This window comes from Leptinotarsa decemlineata, unplaced genomic scaffold (assembly GCF_025532065.1).
Source record: "Leptinotarsa decemlineata unplaced genomic scaffold, Ldec_3_MD MMD2_P_RNA_scaffold_6, whole genome shotgun sequence".
Taxonomy (NCBI): domain Eukaryota; kingdom Metazoa; phylum Arthropoda; class Insecta; order Coleoptera; family Chrysomelidae; genus Leptinotarsa; species Leptinotarsa decemlineata.
In genome coordinates this window covers 7,527,471-7,548,529 of record NW_027412533.1, presented here as the reverse complement: position 1 = coordinate 7,548,529, position 21,059 = coordinate 7,527,471, and the positions used below count along the sequence as shown (strand labels likewise).

General features: G+C 34.4%; 1 protein-coding gene across 1 annotated transcript in view; it reads right to left on the bottom strand.

Annotated features, from left to right (window-relative positions):
• The window catches only part of Tsp2A (Tetraspanin 2A), a 370,949-nt gene that overhangs the window by 1,154 nt on the left and 348,736 nt on the right, over window positions 1–21,059 (bottom strand). The gene's annotated exons all lie outside the window — the stretch shown is intronic.

Below are 21,059 nucleotides of genomic sequence, written 5' to 3'. Positions count from 1 at the left end.
ATAACAAAATATCATAAATTGATGCAATTACATATTGGAACGTAATTTTTGATTCCGCTGAACTATTTTCAGTAAAAATATTTGGTATTGTCAAAAAGGAACGTGATTTGCACTCGAGCGAAATTCATATATTTTGATAAACTTCCTATACGATTGAAATAATATTACTATCCTAATACATTGGTTTCAGTCGTTGCTTTTCACAAAAAATAACTGATTTCCTGAGATGAGTAGGTTACCATGAAAAGTACTGAGTGAGTTTTGTCTATTATGGTCATTATGGTTTCAAACAAAAATCGTTCTGCTATACAAATCAGAGGATATTGTAAACTCAGTTATCAATAATCCTAAAGAGTCTTACGTGTGCTCTTCTTTCTGATGAAACAATATAAAAGAATATATTTGGAAAACGTTGGGGCCAAAGAAAAATTTAGATACAAAACATTTACCGGCATAAAAGCATAATTTTTCAACGTTATCGACTACACGCTTGGCTGGAATTCCAGGCAGAATTATATACTTCAAATTAATTATTTGTGACGAAATTTTAAGGAAGATGTTAGAAGTGTAACTCATTTGCTTTTATAGTGAATTATCAACAGAGAGTGCTTTCAGAAATACTTTGATGATTCTACTTCATTTAATGTGTCTAACAGAGAAATTTGCTTATAAGTAAGACTTTATTCCTCTTATCATGAAATAATTTGTATAGGCCTAGTCATTGTGCTACAAGTAGAAATAATACATAGTCTAAATTCAAGTCTACAACATTCATATCACAAAAGAGGAACATACATATATCTGTAAATTCTGAAACCAGGCAAAAATTATTCATCTACAGAATAAAAATCTTGATTCCATAAAAATCCTTCCAATGCTAATTCGTATAATTTCAGTTCAGGAGCTGATTTCATAGTCGATGGCGATTTATCAGAAACCCTTCGGCCAATTATAGATGGAGAATTGAAAAGGATATTTTTTGGAAATGGTATTTGTAGATCATTTCGTTGTTTTGTAGTGACTGAATGCCATAGTTTTGAAATAAACAGACATGACGTAGTTGAGATTACAAATTCTTTAAAATAATTCATTCAACTGGTTGTACTCGATACACCATCAATACAATGAATTAATTTTTTCTGGGACATGAAAAGACTATGCCAAATCTCAAGCGAGATTCTGGCTGAGCAAAGTACAGCATAGTCAACTGGTCATGAGTAAGAACACACCTGAGATTACGAAGCATATGAATCACATAATTCTTATTTGAAACTCCTGCCTCACAGTGTCTTTTTCAGTCAAAACACTTATCAACATGAAGCCCAAAAATTTCACACATAATACCCTAGATGTCTATATTAGCTACTTTTTTTCTTCATTATGCCAGTGTACTGCATTTGGTTTTATTGCGTTGATATAAGGGGAATTCCTGCAGAACCACTCATAAATATTCGATAATATATTATTAGATTGTGTTCCTGAGGCTGCACTTGCTTTGTTAGATATCAGAATAGAAGTGTCATGTGCATAAACTGTGAAGTTTACTGATGAACTTATAGATATTATGTTATTTATATATAGTGAAAATGTTACTGGCCCCAAAACACATCCTTGAAGGACACCCATAGTGATAGAGATATATTTAGATTTACTGACATTCGCCAATTTTTTCGTAATATTCAAAACACTTACGTACTGCTGACGTCCAGATAAATTTGATTCAATCCACTAACCTCAAATACCAATTGCTGTTAGCTTATTATATAATAAAGTGTGATTGGCACAGTCGAATGAGCGACTGAGATCGCAAAATATCCCAAACGAAAGGTTTTTTTATGTAATTTCAAAAGGGATTTATCATCTAGTTTTTGTCTGAAAGTTACTTCTTTGCATAGCGTTATTTTCCAAATTTCCTTCCTCTATCCATTAATGTTATATTAGTCGCCTCACCATTATCCTTTGTAAAGTCTTTATCAAGTTTTCAGGCACCTATGGTGTGACTATCTAAAGAGGCAATAATAGTTTGATAAATCATTTTTGTTGTCGATATTTTGAGTACTTAATTCAGTACATTCTCTAGATTATTTGGCCCCACTCGAATTACAAACTTCACGTATTTCAAAATGGTTCAGCCAGTTTTCCATTTTTCGCCCACTAACAAACTCAATTGATTAAATAATGATCAAAAATACTTGCTTTCGAATAAATAATTCTAACAATGAAATATGATGAAATCATGAAATCCCGAGCCCGTGAAATTAATTAATGAAATGATAATATACTCAAATCGTTTGAAAAATTGGTGAACTCTGAATGTAATATTTGGATACATTCAATATGATGGGAAATGTATGGGAGTGGAAACAACAGGTAGGAATTGCTTCGTCATTGAACCTTTCCAATTAGTTACTCAACCATTTCATGGAAATAGACATTTGAAGACTCAACAGTAACTACATAACAGAAAAAAAGAAGGTATCCAGAAAATAGAAGTAAGTTACAATAACTTTTACACTTTTCCATATTCCAGCAGAAAATAATAATAATTCGTCAGTAAACCCTGTATTCCATACAGTTTGAAATTCTATAGCAAAGAAACTGAACTATAAACATCGTAAATTTAATCATTTTAGCCTCAACTATCGAAACTCTGATAGAATAGCTGAAATACGTAGAATTTCCAAAGGAGATAAAATCGACTTTCAAAGTTGTCCAAAAGATGCTGACGAATAATTGAACTTTACATTTCCACTCGAAAACCTGGAGATTGAAAGTTTTTCTCTTAGTAAAATTTTGTATCAAAACTCTCTCGTATATTACGCTTTGTAGGGTTCCTCTTTGATAATTCCAATCATATGTTCGGAGTACGAATTGATGAGACAAAGTAAATCAATATATTCCATTGTGCATGAAAAAGACGTTGTTTTCAATGGATTTTTCCTGTACATTTCTTTCTTGATAGACATTGCTATGTATGATCTGCATATCTTTTTTAAAACTTCTCATTTTTTGTCTATTCTTCGGTAGTTCTATATTTTGGGAAAAAAAGTTTTTGGCTTTCTACTACTCCATCTTGATACATAAAAAAAGATGAGGGAATCATCCAAAGAAAGGAAGGAAGTGATCAATAATAGATAACAGGACCAATTTTGTTGGAGCACAACGTGAACTCAAGGAATTGTTCCAAAGCTTAGATCAGAAAAAGATAGAGGTGTATAGGAAACCAAAAAAGTTCTATTTCTAAAAATCAACTTTCTCCGAGAAAGTTCTTTTCAATATATTTTCAGACCTAGTACATCAGTTTCACAATACGTGGAATATAAATATAGAAAAATTGTCCGATCATAAAATAATATTTCCCCATAAATAACTGATAACCAAATGAATAACTTTCTCAAAAAAGTTTGTTGGTTTTCATTCTGGTATTTTATTTCGAAAAATCTGTAGTAATCCAGTATCGTTTGTTTGCACCTTGAGTTTTAAATATATAGAACATCCAAGTCGTCAAAAAATTGAATCAGATAACTTGATACAGATTTTGCTGTTTGGAATGAAAACTTATAATATGTATTCACTATCAACATGTTTTTCTGAAATCGATAGACAGTCAGCTGTCAGAAGTTTTCCGTGAAATTATTCAGGATGTGAAAATGGAAAGAGATTGCTTTCCGGAATATTAGCCCTGTGTGAGAAAAAGCTGTATCATGTAATTTCATTTGATAGGTGAAATTAATTAATAGGAAAGGTTACTGACTGAATGAACTGTCCAGAGCTTCATATGGCACAATAATTTGTAGAATTATCTTTTCGATTCTATCCTTCATTATTCATGAGCAGATTTTCCAAAAACTCCAAGAAAAAGACTTCTTCACAAATCATCTCTAAGAAGAATAATAATCACATCAGAATAATGTTCAGTGTCGAATGTATAACCGTGTATAACCGAAATTACGACTAAACCGACTACATTCCAACATAAGTCATGATCTTTTCGATAAACCAACTCATATTTCACTGTCTCGAATTTTTACAAGCTTTTTCCATTCAGGCAATATACACTACTTCCATTTCAAGCTAAAACAAAATACTATCATGTTATCCGTAGGTCCCATGATATTTGGACATTCTCCCCGTCTAGAAAGGGCGGTGCTTTCAGGGCGTGTTAGAAAAGTTCCACGATGTTGATAACGACAACTCACGCAACTTAACAATTGATATTGCTATAAAGACTGTTTAACACCCATGCGTCACTGGAAAAACTCCTATAAATGTATTACTATGAGAATTAATGGTTGTGTTTTATCTTGACGGATTCCGGCAGTGATAATTTTTAAATGATGGCTTTACGACCAGGATAAAGTAAAGAAACGCGATCATGTTAGAAGCTACGATCAGTTTTGAAGAATGAAGGATGATTGAGTTGACGAACCAACACGAAAAAGGTACAGGAATGGTTTCACTAGCTTTGGGTCACAAATTCATATCAGTTGAATGATAGTCCTTTTTTCATTTCATCTTCTTCCAATAAATGAAGTTTTTGTCATGAATATTTGAACATAGAGAACTTTGAAATCTCTACATGAATCGGACTGATTTTGAGGGCCGTTCCTGCATATTAATAATCTCTTCTGATAGTGGAGATGGAATCTGTAGCAAAAACAAAACTGAATTCCAGTTTTGACTGTCGCATAGTTTGAATAACAAGAAATTGAAATGTTTTCATAATGTCACACATTGATGAATTTACAAAGACTCGCATAGTTCTACGTCGGTTTCGATATCGATATTCAATTCATATGAACACTATTTCTTCATTTCATTTTCTTCTTTGAATCAACCCACCCTCCACTCATTTGCGGCCTGTGACTAGTTTCTACTCAGAAATGAACATAATCAATATCAGAGTGTATGAGCTGTGTACATTATTTTTGCCATTTTGTTGGAAACTAAGATTATAATAATAATAGTAACCATAAAAGTCAAATATAAAAATTCGTACTATGCACCGTCGTCTCTGATATTTATTAGGGAAAAACTTCAACGGCTACACATATACTCAACTAATCTACAGGTATTTACAAAAAATACTTGAAATTACGTTTTTCATACTATTTAGCTCAATTTTCATTTCATATGGATCTACCTATATCTATCGATACAGCTTAGGCACTTTCAACTTGCTGAATAATTTTTTCAACCAACTTCAGTGAATGGAAAATATCGGAAAACTATGGAACAGATATATTATGATTTTGCATGGACCAATGATGAAAATCTTCAAGTTTTTCTACTCGTGAAATATACTTCTTGTTGAATTATCCATTTCAATGAGTCTACTGTAATACCTCAGTGAATAGTTTTCAATTCAATGGAATTGAGAGATGATTGAATCAATGCACTATTGCCAACGTAAATCAAATCAATTAATTTCGTCAGCATAAAAATTTTGTCCTCGGAATTCGATGAAGCAGGAACGGACCGCTACCAGTACCGGTTGCTGCTGATGATATAATTTTCCTAACATTTTGTTGTCGATTTCCTCACAATAGAACAGCTGTGATGGTTTGAATCACACACACACACACACACACACATGTAGTAATCATGGACTTTTTGTGGCGGGTTTTCGCCTTTGGTTAGTGCCCGGATGGCTTAACGGTGTCCAACCACTGCATGGAATGTCTTCTGTTGTCGTAGATGATGCACTTTTGATAACACGTGACGATTCGATCCAAAAAATAATCGTTTCGATTGAGCAAAAACCGGAAACAACAGATAACGAAACGTGACATTTTCTGTCGATCGTTCGAATCGTGAAGCCTTTTGGAGTTTTATGACCTCTCCAATACGTTTTGAACCATCGAAAACAACATAGGAGCAGACACCCAGTTCTTTCACTATAACAAGCGCTGTTTGTAATGGGTCAGTCTCCAAGTTCCTCCAATCTTCGTCCTGGATCACTTTGGGGTCACCACTTTGAGGTTTATCTCCAAAGCTGAAATCCCTAGAGCAAAATTTTGCAAACCATCGTCGAACAGTGCATTCATCAACACGATCATTGTTTGTTTGAAGGTGGTTGACAATGTTCCGTGGTGTATTTAATCAGTTCGGACTTTCATTGTCTAATATTATGTAAATTGATTTGAACCCTGAAAGAATCTGTAGAAAAAAATCAAAAAGATTAACCGAGAAATAACAATTGTTTTATTAAACAAAAAACTGAAATTACAAAGAAATAACATACAAGCAACAAAGAAAAAAACTAAAAAATAGAAATATTGATACGCGCTGAAAATTAAAGAAAAAAATATCAATAACAAAAAATTAAAAATCAAAATTGAAAGATTCCAAACCAAGTTGCGTCACGACGTCTCGATTGTTAGTATCCACAATCATCTTCGGGTGATAACTGGACTTATTTCTCCTAGATCTGACTATTCATAGGTCATTTGAGTGCTTTCACCTATCCCGTCTTCCTTCTCTCCGCTTCATTGGTTTTAGCGGGAGATGATCGTTTGGCGGGAGTTGGTCGTTTTTCGCTCGATTAGAGGTTTCCATATGTTACGTATGTCTACGCTAGCTTGACTGAATGCATTGTTGGACAACATATACGCGGCTTCTTTAAATTTTCTCCTAAACCAGTGTTCCTCATTGTGGATGATTTCAGCTTGAACCCACTTCATGTTATGTTGATGAGTTCAAACATGCTCTGCTATTCCGAAGTTGCTGGTTTCTCCTCGCTCTGTGTGTTTCTTGTACCCAACAATGCGAACTTTCAATGGCCTCAAGAGCTACACAAGGAAGAGAAGCCGCCACAACCAGTACTTGTACTACCCTACATCAGAGGATTATCGGAAAGGATGAGAAGGATTGGGTCCAAGTATAACATAAGGACCTGCTTCAGATCTGGGAACACAATTCGCAGCAGCCTCATGAAAACCAGGCCACCAAACGCGGATTGCGAATCCAAGAATTGCATTTACCGAAAACCCTTCGAGTGTGGAGAATCATACATCGGTGAAACTGAGAGGCCTTCGAAAGTTCGCATTGCTGAGCCTAAGAAACACACAGCGAGGAGAAACCAGCAAATTCGAAATAGCAAAGCATATTTGGACTCATCAACATAACATCAAGTGAGCTCAAGCTGAAATCATCCTCAAAGAGGAACAGTGGTTCAGGAGAAAATTTAAAAAAGCCGCGTATATGTTGTCCAACAACGCATTTAGTCAAGCTAGCGTAGAGATATATAACATATAGAAAACTCTAATCACCCGAAAAACGACCAACTCCCGCCAAACTGTCATCCACCGCTTAAACCAATGAAGCGGAGAGAGGGAAGAAGTGATAGGTGAAAGCACTCGAATGATCTATAAATAGTCAGATCTAGGAGAAATAAGTCCAGTTGTCACCCGAAGACGATTGTGAATACTAACAATCGGAACGTTGTGACGTAACTTGATTTGGATTCTTTCAATTTTAATTTTTAATTTTTTGTTAATAATATTTTTTACTTTCTTTTAATTTTCAGCTGGTATTATTTGGTATTTGGTATTTTTTTATTCGTATGTTATTCCTTCGTAATTTCAGTTTTTTGTTTAATTAAATTGTTATTTTTCGGTTAATCTTTTTAATTTTTTCTAGAAATTCTCTCAGGGATTTCAAATCAGTTTATATCATATTAGACAATGGAAGTCCGAACTGATGAAATAACACGATCATTGTCAGATGCCTGATAAATTTTTGGGCTGTTTCGGCAGCGCCTTGGATCAATTCGAATTCGTAGAGAAAAATTGGCCGCAACTTGCTTAATATCATATAGTGATGAGCCGAATAGAGACAAAATATCAAAATTTGGGATGTATCGATGTATATAGTGCAGAATTCTCTATCGATCAGTATATCTTATTACAGTTGAATATTGTAACAAATGTTGTTTCGTTAACCAGCTTTTGCTCCTTTATGAACGGCAACTCTAAAAAGTCGAAACTTGTGCTAGCTGGGGATCAACGATGTTTCACTTTGAGATGTGCCATCCCTAGCATGGGTTGAGAGATAGGAAGTGAAAATTGATTTTCCGAATTAAATCACCATTCCACACAGTGGTGGATTGAGCTAGGAGAGCAAACTACCCCCACCAACCAAACCGACTACCATCCCACAGTACTTCTTAATACAACACGTATGGTAAAAAGTCACCTACCATACATATAACGTGAAATACTATGATGATGGTGCTGCAATAATGAATCTAGACTGTATTTAATGAAAACAATTTTCCGAAACAAGAACTATGACACTCTCTTTCGACAGGTTTTCCACCAACCACGTTAGCATCATCTGAAGATGGAACTGAAACTTACAACTGAGCCATTGCTTCATATACATTATCAACTTGGGTAATGGTTATCAGATAGGGATCATTCAATGACCTCTCAGTATTCAATGTTCCACATGTCGAGCGACTCACCCAGTAAAATAGAACCAAGTCCATACCGTTTCTCTGAGATGGTAGCCGATTCAATTACTTTCCAATATTCACCTGTTTTTCACTTCTGATTACTACGTAGAAGAGCAAACTAGGAGCTTCATGGATTATGATCTTTATTGCCGTTGTTCGTCAATCTAATTCCACACGTTTATATTCCTAAATTCTGAAAGAAGTCTGATAGACTTGTCATCTACCGACCTCAATGATTTGAAAAATTTCCCATTTATTCTGTGCTCATTCTTCAATGTATATTCAGCAGCATTAGCTTCTTCTTCAGAGAACCAACTTTCTGATGATTATCTTGAAAAATTCCGATAAATCCATTGGTATATTTTGTTTCATAGGAAAAAAACCTATTAACTTTTAGTCATTGTTCCAAACTCATAAAAACGCTAGTCGAATATAAGAATTGCATTTACCAAATCACCAAAAGGCCATGAAAGGTCTGTAATGGCCAGAAAAAAGAATAATACTCAGCGAAAATAACATAAATTTGAAACTTAATGTCATGTCAAGGGGTCCAATGCTGGAATTTTTCACAAAAAATACTCTGAATCAAAAAAAAGTTCAAAGTAGCGTACATAACGAACAACGACACATTGAGTCAGCTAGTGTGAAGATAAGCAACATATAAAAATCGATATTCGGAAACCGGAAGAAATGACGGCGAATATCAGTAATAGCCCAGTTATCATTCGAAGATGATTGTAGATACAAACAATCGGAACTAACTTGTGTTGAAATCTACTTTAATTTTTCCCATTTCTGTTTATTTCAAATTTTATTATATTTTTCATCATTCATTTCAAATATATCATTCAACTCTAATTTGACTTCTATATTCTATTTATAACATAAATCTTACATAACTAATTCATTATAACATTAAAAACAACAGTACAAAAATAACATTTCAAAACGCTCAAAGGTGCGAACTTGTTTCTTCTTTTTCATAAAAGAGGATGTATGCATCTCCACTCACAAGCGATTTTGGTGAAATTGGTGACTCGTATGAATCATTGTATTCATGCCACGTGCCAGTATAAGGATGTCTGCAGAATTCTGATGATTACCGCTGTAGGTAGATCCAGTGTGATTCGAAAGCCCATATAGATTATAACGATAAGGAGTCACATTTTCTGCTGCATAATTGTTCATGTCTAATCCATCTAGAGGAAATTTGATGGCAACATTTAACTTGCCTCTAAATCTTTCTGTTCGAGAAAATCTTTTAAAATGAATGAATAAAATACGGGAAAGCTTATAGATCGATAGAGACTTTGTGTATTTTCTTTTTTTTTTTGCAACTTGAACACGTCGGTTTTTCATGTCCATCCAAAGTTTCCTCTCTTGTGAAGGAATCCAAGCATTGTGATGAATTCAATTGGCCAGAAAGGATCGAAGGTTACAGATGAGTCCCCACAATGTGTACACTTCATCGTGGATTTTAATTGACCAACGAAATTATCTACAATCTTAGAGTTACATGTACTCAAATAAATCAGCCATGACTCTTGCGCTTTCTCGCTGTCGCTCAATTTTTCGATAATCCCCGTTAAGTTCGATTTAGGTTTCTCAATAATTCTATTAACGTCATCATGTAAACCTTCTAAAAGATAACGAAGGAACTCATGGGCGTCTTGATGCGTATGACCCCTGAATCGAGGGGCAAAACTCTGAATCTGACTTTTTAAGGAGACTGTGTTCACTGCTCTATCAGATGAATCTTCTGACCACAATTCCTTGATAACTTCGGCGAAAGTTTTGATTAAAGCACCCTCCGTATTAGAAATATTAGTATTGATATCTCATGTACTCATCCTATTCCAAATATTCCAGTAACCATCACGTATTTGACAAACATTGGATTGCACTGTTCATGAAACAGGTGTTGCCAATATTTTTCAACCCATTAAGCCCAAGGGTTTTGACTGAGGAATGTCTCACTGATTCAATTGTGTTGTAGGTGTTGGTGATACGTTCGTCATCGCTGTTTTCATTCCAGTAATCACGGATGTAATTATTCTTTCCATTATTGGACAAACGGAATGAGGAATTTGAAGTCGAATTTCTTGAAATTGTATCAGAAATGATCATGGTGGTTTTTTCGTGGTCTATGACAATATTTTGTCATAGACCAGAAATTTGAAAGAGAAGCAGAACTGATTTCCTGAAGATTGCTTCGACTCGTTCTCATTGAATTTGAACTACTTATAATCATGCTGACATCAGATGAAAGGCAATTTAGAGGGATGTTCCATAACAATTCAATTCTGAAATTACTTTCAGTATATCATTATTCAATATTTAATTTTTCTACATTTCCCTACAAAATGATCACCGCATAACTCTATTCTTTTGAAATAATCAACAACTATTCATCTTCTCTTTATGTAATGAAGAACAAGCTGTTCCTGAAGTTGATAACAAAGTTAACATGGTACCATATGTTGAGTTTGTTGAGAACTTTTCTGCACAAATTATTCTAGACTCGAAAATGAAAAGATTACTCCATTCATCACATTTCTTGCAGCAAAAATTTCAACATGCATGTTATGGTTGAGTTCACAAACTACCTTCTGAACAATATATAACGGTGACAGGTGTTAAGTCAGAACAAAAACAAATATAAATCATGATTTTGGTCAGCAGAAATGATAGCCACTATAAAGGTTGGACCGTGCTATATATTATGGCGTAACTGGGTAATTAATTTGTACAAGGAAGGAAGACTATTAAACCTCCTGACCCTTCGTCCACCTTCGGCTACGTTATCCTTTATCAAATATTACCTTTGGCTATGAGTACGGTCTAATGTTGGGATATATTAGATTGGGTGTGTCTGAAATTGCGTACAATGTAATCAAAAGTTTATGGTAGAAGGGAATTGATGTTCAAATATTTGAGAGAGGTAATATATTATCAAGATATTGCTTGTATCGAAAACAAAACTTTGATGATGAGATTTGAAATTGACCGACACTTGATGGAAAACCATCATAACCTATTTAGACACCACTATATTGTGAAATTTTTGCCAAGCCGTTTACAGAACCGCAACAAGTGTTCCACCATTGTGGAATAAATTCACCACTGAGATTAGCAAGAGAAATGAATATCCCAGATTTAACTACTACTGAAATCAACAATGAACACTACTTTTCATTGATCCATATTATAGAGTATTGTCATCCATAATTATATCACCATTGAGTAGTAGCATCGAATAGAATGTTGCAAATTTTTCTATCGCAGAATAATTTTCAAAGAGAATTGAGTTTCATCAAACGAATTGCTGTCAACAGAAACAAGGTAGATATATTTGACTTCATCCTTTCCAGAAAGGTACAGAAACAAGCTATGAACCAATTTCCAAGAAATTATAGAACGCGTCACAGGACATCAATGTACTTTGGTCAACCCAACCAATAACGTTTTCTGAAACTAATAGACTTGTTTGTAGCTTACAGAACAAATCAAGTCCACTTCAAATGATGAAGACAATGTATTGGATTCTTCATAAAAAATATTAGAGTTGCGGATTTTCTTAACAGATTACTGATCATTCCACAATGGTAGATATACAGAAGAGTAACAAATTGTTGACCTTTTTTACGCGCTTTTCAGTATTCTTGTACCCTAGACTCCTTATTGAATGGAAACTGTGATCATCTCAAAGAATATTTCATTAAATTGAATTGAATTTAGTGGCCAACTTTTGTCCGAAATGATATCGTGATAGAAATCAACGAATACCAAATAGGCCATATATTTGTTTCGTCTCATATTGTTATTACCTTGTAGTCAAGGTTTTTTTCATGTACCTGATGTACTAAGAAAAAATACACAATATGAATACTGGAATGGATTTAGCAGCCTATTTGATCATATGCTCACCTAAATTCAAAGTAGAATTTCCAAAAAAATAAATACCAAAGGCTGAAAATGAAATGAAAAGTTTTCTTATGAATTTTGGTTTGAAATCGATGTCTATATAACGAATAGAGTATATGTGTAATGGATGAAGCTTATATTTTGTGTCTATTGTTGAATAAAACGTATAGATTCAGGAAAGATATTATATTAACATAAGTTCAGGAGGAAGTCACTTACCAAAAGAAGTATCTGATGGTGAAGGATTCTTCATGAAGGTTTCAAAGGAAGACATATAATAATAATGATAATGATAACATATGTTACTCGTGTGTGGTGTGAGCAATGAGGAATATGAAAAAAATACGAGAAGTAAAAGCTCAATCTGAAATATATACAATATACAGAATCAAATTTGTGGAGATCAATACAAAACATAGAGATGTGAAGAAATATTGATCATATATATGAAAACTGTGGCGAAATGGAATAGAGTGTACAATGAATACATGCGGTTTCATCAATCAAAAATGAAAGGTCCCAGCGAAGCCATAATTGAAATTAAAATATTTCTAACATATATTTCACTTGTTGACTTTCAAATTGATTCCTAATTGCTCTGATTCATCAATTCACTGACTTGTGTATGAGATTTGTATGAAATTGATACTTGATTACACTTCTCAAACATTTCGACAATTTTTGTGGAGTTATGCTGTGTATGTATTCATTTAACGAATGTTTCAATCCAGTATAGAACATAAAGGGTGTCAATATTTTCTGGTGAAGGATTATACACAACGGGTCCCAAAAATTGGTGGATCTTTGCCCTATTGACTTGTGTATAAATTGTTAGGAATGCCTCACTGGCTAACAACGATATTAAAACAATTATAACACCACCAACTTTATAACATTTATTAGTCTATTCAACAACAATGTCAGTTTCAGACTGCCCCACTTGAACATATTTCAACACAGAAACGAATGTATCATCCTCTTATGTAAACTTATCAGGTGATATTCAGGGCTGTCCCATCCAGTACTCCCAACAAGATAATGTCCAGGGCTGTACGGAGCTCTGATCCTAACGCACTCCCTAACAAAATGATGCTATGTACCTGTTTTTATTTCGAGTGGTATTGTTATGACGTGGCCTACATAATGTTCCCTTTTCCTTATATCGATTCAATACTACTGACTTGTGGAACAGCTGTCTAGAATCGAATACCTCTAGTTATTTATAAAACATATCATTATGATAACGAGGAGGTGCATTCAACCAGTTCCAAAATTATCTTTGAACGATATCCAAGTCACGATAGTGTGACTTGGATACCCCACCCCATTCTATTATGCAGTATATAAAATGAGTACCAAACTAAGTTAATTGTTTTCTTTGTTCAATGTCAAGTCAAGTCAATTGACATTTTACGATATATTCAATATGAAAGTCCCATCTCATGTAAGAATTTATGAAAACCCCTAAATACTTTATATGGTTATCTAGAAATATCTTGAAGAATTTGATTGAATTGAAATTTTTTATTACAACATAGCAAGTAATAAATTTCTGCTGGAGTTCAATGACCGCAAACCATTGTTTGATTTTTTCTGATCTTTCTCTGCCATGTCTTTGACCTCAGACCAAGATTGCTGAGAGTGATAAAAAACAGTATCGTCTGCAGAACTCATTATGCGACCTGTGGTTCCAATTGGAAACAACCCGTTCACATAAATTCTGTAAAGCAACGGACCCAGGACAATTCATTGCGGCACTCCACATTCAATTTTCTTTTAACTGCTTCTTATATTCCTCATTCTCACAATCTGTTTTCTATCTATTCTAGGCATTATCTTTCATTCCAATATTTTCCAAAGTAGGATGGAGTTGTTAACCGTATCGAATGCTTTCGATATGTCAATAAAAATTTCTAGTGGTGATTTATCTCTATGGAGTGCTTTGTATTCATAATTATTTAGGAGTATTACCGCAGTTTCGATGAATTTTTCTGCCCGAAAACCAAACTCTGAGTCAGATAATATAATTATTTTTTCTAGAATTTTACTGAGATTTGTTATTGGAGATTCTGGTCCTCAGTTAACAACTTCATCTCTACATCCACTCTTGAAAACAGGAGTAACTATGGAAGTTTTTAGGCACAATGGAAAGTAGCCGATTCCTGCAACTCTATCGAATATGTGGAATATTGGTTCTGCTACAAACTGAGCCACTAGATTGGTTCTTTGTTATTTTCGTGATATTACAGTCTTGTGTTGGAGTAGTCGGATAGAGAAAAGTCAAATTTCTGTTACTTGTTCGGTAAAACTGAATTCATTTCATTCGCAAAGTTTTTCCTGTGTCAATATGAGTTTTGTTGAATAATTCTACCAGTTGACTTGGATCGTCCATCATATCTCCTTCATCATTTTCCAAAGACTCTATTTCAACATTTCAATTTCCATTGAAAATTTGATTTGCCTGGACTATTCCTATTTTCCTTAATGTCTTTTCTATATTATGTATTTTTGGCTTTTTCGTTTACTTCGAGTTCCTTTTTATACTTGTTATATTCATTATTCAGTGAAACATTCTAAGGATCTTCTCTCAGTTTTTCATCAACTTGACCAGTTGTCAGTCACTAGAAAAACATAGAATATTGGGCCTATATAATGAAAATATAATTCCTGTAAGTATTTAAACTCACAATACATAATATACCTATTTCTCTAATAGTGACATAACTTTCTGTTACCCTTTCTGTAAAATGATACCAAACAATGAGTGAATCCAAGTCGACAATTACCCTTAGAGACCGTCTACTTTTGCTACCCGAATATGTGTTGAATTAATTACAGCGATAATGTTACTATATCACAAAACTGCGTACGACGCAATAGATAATGTCTTGTTATGCAAAATTCCGCTCAACCTCTATTACAGAACCCTAATAGTAACACCGCTGACTCCATTCTGCATGTATACATTTTCTAGACGGTTGAATTTAATGTTATATTCCATCAAACCATTATGAATTTGTCAGCTCGGTCCAAAATAACCATCTGATAATCAACTACCGATGGGGTTTCATGTCTGAAAATCGATATAATATCAGTATCTATACGAGAGCCTGTAGAGTCAAATCAACAGTTAATTTTAATTTTCAGTAAATACTAAATTTTGACGTAAGAACTATTCAGCGAATAAACATTTTTGGCTAATGAGTCGTTTTGACGAAAGAACAATTTTGGTGAAAAAATGTTGGCGAAAGAACCGGCAAATGTCATTTTAAATTTTGGCAGAAGCCAGTATTATTCTGTCACGTAACGCCACTGTTTCAAGTACATTTACATATACAAATAACTGAATGAAAGTAAAAACGTTGAACCAATATATTCCTCAAACATTTCATTTCAAATAAGTCACTCATTTAGAAAAGATAGATAATTACAGTGTGGTCCAACGAAAACTTAACACCTCGATTTTCCGGCGTTAACATGAAAATGTGGAAAATCGCTCGAACCCGTCAATTGCTGATTCGAGGGGGAACAACTTTTCCGCTGTTTTCATCCCCGTGACTTCAACCCCCTAACGGGGGTGAGCACAACCCCTTGATTTTGAATAGGGATGAGGGGTGTTGAGATACCTCATTTTGAAGATCTTATCGTGTACTATCTGCCCGTAAAATTTCACTTCAAAATATCCATCGATAATGAAATAACAGCGAAAATAGTGAAAGAGGCAATATGGAATTTATCTCGAGAATATTATTCGTATCCGACGCATTTCAAAGGTATTGAGTGGTTAATTTTTTGTCCAAAAAAGTAGACGGACCTTGTTTTTGTACCTTAGTCTATCGTGAATTGTTAAGAACGGTACAAGTGTGTACAAGCGATTGTAAATTTGTAGTGGAATTAAAATGGTGTATTCCGTAGAAGAAAGGGTGGAAATGATAAAATTATTTTTCCGAAATAACGACTCTGCGCGCACAACAGCGGCTTTATTTAACGAACGACATCCTGGAAAAAATGTATCCGCTGCTTACGTTGTGCAACTGGTTGCCAAATTTGACGCTACTGGGTCAGTTGGAAACAAAAAGAGGGTGCATGAAAGAGACGAAGCGAGGGACGTGGCTGTCTTAGGTCATATAGCAATGGATCCGACCGTTAGTACTAGGAAATTGTCCGAGATATCTGGTGTTTCACGCACAACAATCATGAGAATCCTGAAACAACATAAATTCCATCCGTATAAGATACGATTGGTTCAGGAAATGAATGAGGATGATCCCGATCGCCGACTCCAGTTCTGTGAAGTGATCAGTGAAATAATTAACTGCAATCAAAACTACATGTTCGATATCTGTTTTTCGGACGAGTGTTCATTTTACCTTAACGGCATTGTAAACCGGCATAACTGTCGGTATTGGTCAGATGAAAATCCACGATTATTTCGTGAGGTGTATACACAGCGCCCCCAAAAATTAAATGTTTGGGCGGGTATTTATGGAAATCACATAATCGGCCCTTTTTTTCTACCCGGTAATCTCACAGGCCAACTTTATCTCGATCTATTGGAGAACGCTATTTATCCAGCCCTCGTGCAAGTATTGGAGAATGCAGAAGACCATCAAACGATCATTTTCCAACAAGATGGCGCACCACCTCACTTTGTTCAACCGGTGCGTCAGTTTTTAGATGACAATTTTCCTCACGCCTGGATTGGAAGAAGGGGACATATTGAGTGGCCACCCAGATCACCGGATCTGGCTCCACTGGACTTTTTTCTATTGGGTCACCTGAAATCCAAGATTTACGCTACCCAGCCTGAGTCACTGGATGATTTGCGAACTCGGATTATAATGAATGCCGTCAAATTACACCAGACATCTTGAGTAATGTACGTGAACGTTTTCAGCAAAACTTATATTACTGCATGGAAGTGGATGGTGCCCATTTCGAACATTTAATAAAGTAATCACAAAAGTACGTACTCTTCCACTCTTTTACCTGTCATGTCGTTATCGATGGATATTTTGGAGCGAAATTTTACGGTCAGATAGTACACGATAAGATCTTCAAAATGAGGTATCTCAACACCCCTCATCCCTATTCAAAATCAAGGGGTTGTGCTCACCCCCGTTAGGGGGTTGAAGTCACGGGGATGAAAACAGTGGAACAGTTGTTCCCCCTCGAATCAGAAATTGACGGGTTCGAGCGATTTTCCACATTTTCATGTTAACGCCGGAAACTCGAGGTGTTAAGTTTTCGTTGGACCACACTGTATATACCCAGATAATGAAAGTTTCATTTTATAAAACGAGAACTTGGAAAAATTGTAGAAGAATCATATTCTATTGGCTCGGGCTGTTTTGAAAATATATTTTTCATGAGCATTACGATTGAATCAATGAATTGACCCGCACTTTCAATAGATGATATCCAATTTCAATTGACTTCTGCCAAAATATTGCATTTTATTGATTTGATGTGGTGGCACCTGCAAGATTTTACGTGAATCAGTACAATTAGAATGCAAACTCAAAATTTTACCCAATGAAACCATTATGACTCAGTCAGCACGGTCAAAAGTAACCGATGTTACATCAGTAATCATACAATAGCCTGTAGAATATTGTATAGTTAATACTTTATATATTTAGCTAATTTTGATTTTAGGAGCCGATGCCATATTTTGGCGAAAGGACTGGTGATTTGTATTCTAATCTTCTGGTGGGTAATAAAATACTATTCTTTAACGTGAAGGTAAAAGAAAGTCTATATTTACCAGTATCAATAGCTCAGTTTCAATAGTGATGAGCTTATAGTGATAAGCTTATTCGCTTATACGAGTAACTAAAGGCAGTCAGATGAAAGTAACAAATTTTGAACGTTGAAATATTTTATTTTAATACAACTCTTCAAGTCGATGGGACTTGATTCCATTCACCAAGTTAGGACAAGTTTGGCTCTGGAATACATAATAAAAACATGGATCCTGGAAAAATCTGACAGAGTCCGGCAAATGATTTGAGATGAATCAATATCATGTCATTTATATTAGAAATTTCACAAGAACTACCTGACAGGAATATGGTACTCGCTACGAGGCCACTGTATCGAGACTTTCATACAGTGGATTCCATTTAAAACGAGCCACACTGAATAACTTCGGGTACAATGATTTTCAGGAAAAATAAAAAATCACCCCAACAATAGTATACAGGTGGACAGATTTTGACATATTCAGATTTGATCTAACCTTCCCTATCGCACCACCAGAGTATGTCACCATTTTTAATGGATCAATTGTTTTGCATTATCAGATATTAAATGATGAACAGAGCAATACATTGATGAACAAAGAAGAATACATTATGGTCTGAAGCTCATAGTTTAGAAACTGAAAATTATTTCAGTTGGAAACGAGCCACCCTGAATGAATTTCTGTACAAACTGTAACCTAGGTTTCATAAGTGTTTTTGTGAAGTCATTTGAAGTCATTAGAAGATTTGAGAGGGAATATCACGAGGCATTGCAGAGAAATAACTACCGATATTCTCATCCATAGTCCAGTCATTATAGTAAGTTCACCTCGGAATTCGAGATACCCAGCTGTAAGTCTGTAAATACTTGTATATTGACACCCTAAAAGTTGTCTCAAAACCTACATATGGTAGGCTGTAAGCAACTATCAAATTTCAAGGTCAAAGGTCACAAAAATCGGTTTTTTGCGATTTTTTTGGAAATATCTCATTTCCTATGGGTTTTTTGCTATTTGTATTCATTATCAATATTGTAGATTACAAAATTCTCTACAAATTTTGTTGAAAAAATTTTTTTATACGGTGAACCGTTTTCGAGATAGAGGACGGAGAGCACGCGGTCACAGCATCACTTCAGGTCAACCGGTGCCTCCGGTCGAAAAGGCGCCATATATAGTTGATGAACTATCGATAAATCAATGATTATAAATATTTGTCAATTTTTATTAACTATTATATTATATTTTATCATTTTTTTCCTAACTTATCCACTTTTCATTCAGTATTAATTTATTTAACAACACTTACCTGCCTAAGTAATTGCAAAATTGTTAATCAAAATATATAGGAATTATATTTGAATTTTAACCTAATTAATATTCATAACTTCTCACACGATGGAAAAAAAAATCAAATAAATTATGAATTAATCTTTTTATTAAAAAATATCATTGAATACATTTATTTTTATTGGAAGTAAAGAAATGGAATAAAAGGTACAAAAACTACAATTTATAATTCTAATCCTCTTCTTCCTCTTCATCGTCGTCTTATGGCTGCTGATAAATTTCAAACTGGTCTTCATTATCGTCTTCAACGACATTTAATAATAATAATACGTCCTTAATATGAGCATACAAGAAGCTATAGGGCAAGTCAAGGTATACAAAATTGTAGTAAAATATATTATTATAGGTATATATATATATATATATATATATATATATATATATATATATATATATATATATACATACATATATACACCACATACACACACATACATACATATACACATATAAGTGAATAAAATAAAATAAATAAATGCTGGCAGACAGCACAGTACATTTGAAGACATAAGAAAACTAAATACTAGCATAAAATAAATATATGTATACAAATGAATAAAATATGTTAATGCTAGCGGACCGCACAGTATATTTAAAGACATGACAAAAGTTAGCACTAGCAATTGCGACAATATTCAAAATCTCATTCAGATCGTACGGTGTAATATGAAGTAAGAAATCTTTAGTTATTTTCCTAAAAATGTGTGCCTGATTTATTAACTTCAATTCATTGGGGAGGACGTTATATAGTCTCAATCCCATTATATCAGGTAGATTGTGACAGAAGTTTAGACGTGACTTTGGTAGGCGGAGCTCGTTTCTTCTCCTGGTGTTGTAACTATGAAAGTCAGTACTTGTGAGAAACGTGTTTTTCTTTTTATAAATATATGTTAAGACTTCCAAAATATAGAGACCGTAAAAAGAAAGAATACCGAATTTCTTGAAGAGATTTCGACATGACTGCAGCTTCGGTGCATTTGTTATGCGGCTGGAGATGTACCCCAGATACTGATTGCATAACTAATTCTGGATTGAACTTGAGCATAATAAAATAATAGTAGACCTTCAGTGTTCAATACATTTTTTAACATTCTGATTTGATAGCATTTAGAGTTCAGTGAGCCGGTGAGACTTTTGCAGTGTGTTTTAAAAGTAAGGTCATTGTCAAGAGAAATGCCCAAGAATTTAATAGTGGTACAGGGTTCGATAGAGATACCGCATAGGTTCAGGTTTAAGGCAGGCAAATTGAGGTTTTGACTGGTATGGAATGTCATGTAGTTTGTTTTGGAAGGATTGAGATATAGCGAGTTTTTACTTAACCAACCGTGTAGGACATCAGTGGTGTTAGATATTTTATTTCGGAGTTCTAATTTTGATTTATCTGAGAGGAGTAGAGTAGCGTCGTCAGCATATAAGCAAGTGAACGCTTCCCGTAAAACTATTGGGAGTTCATTTATATAGATGATAAAAAGTATAGGAGTCAAGACAGAGCCTTGAGGTACACCAATATTATTTTCTTGTGGAGATGAGAAATATGTGAGTTTTTTATTTGCACTAGTGTGGCTAATTTTTACTCTCTGGGTT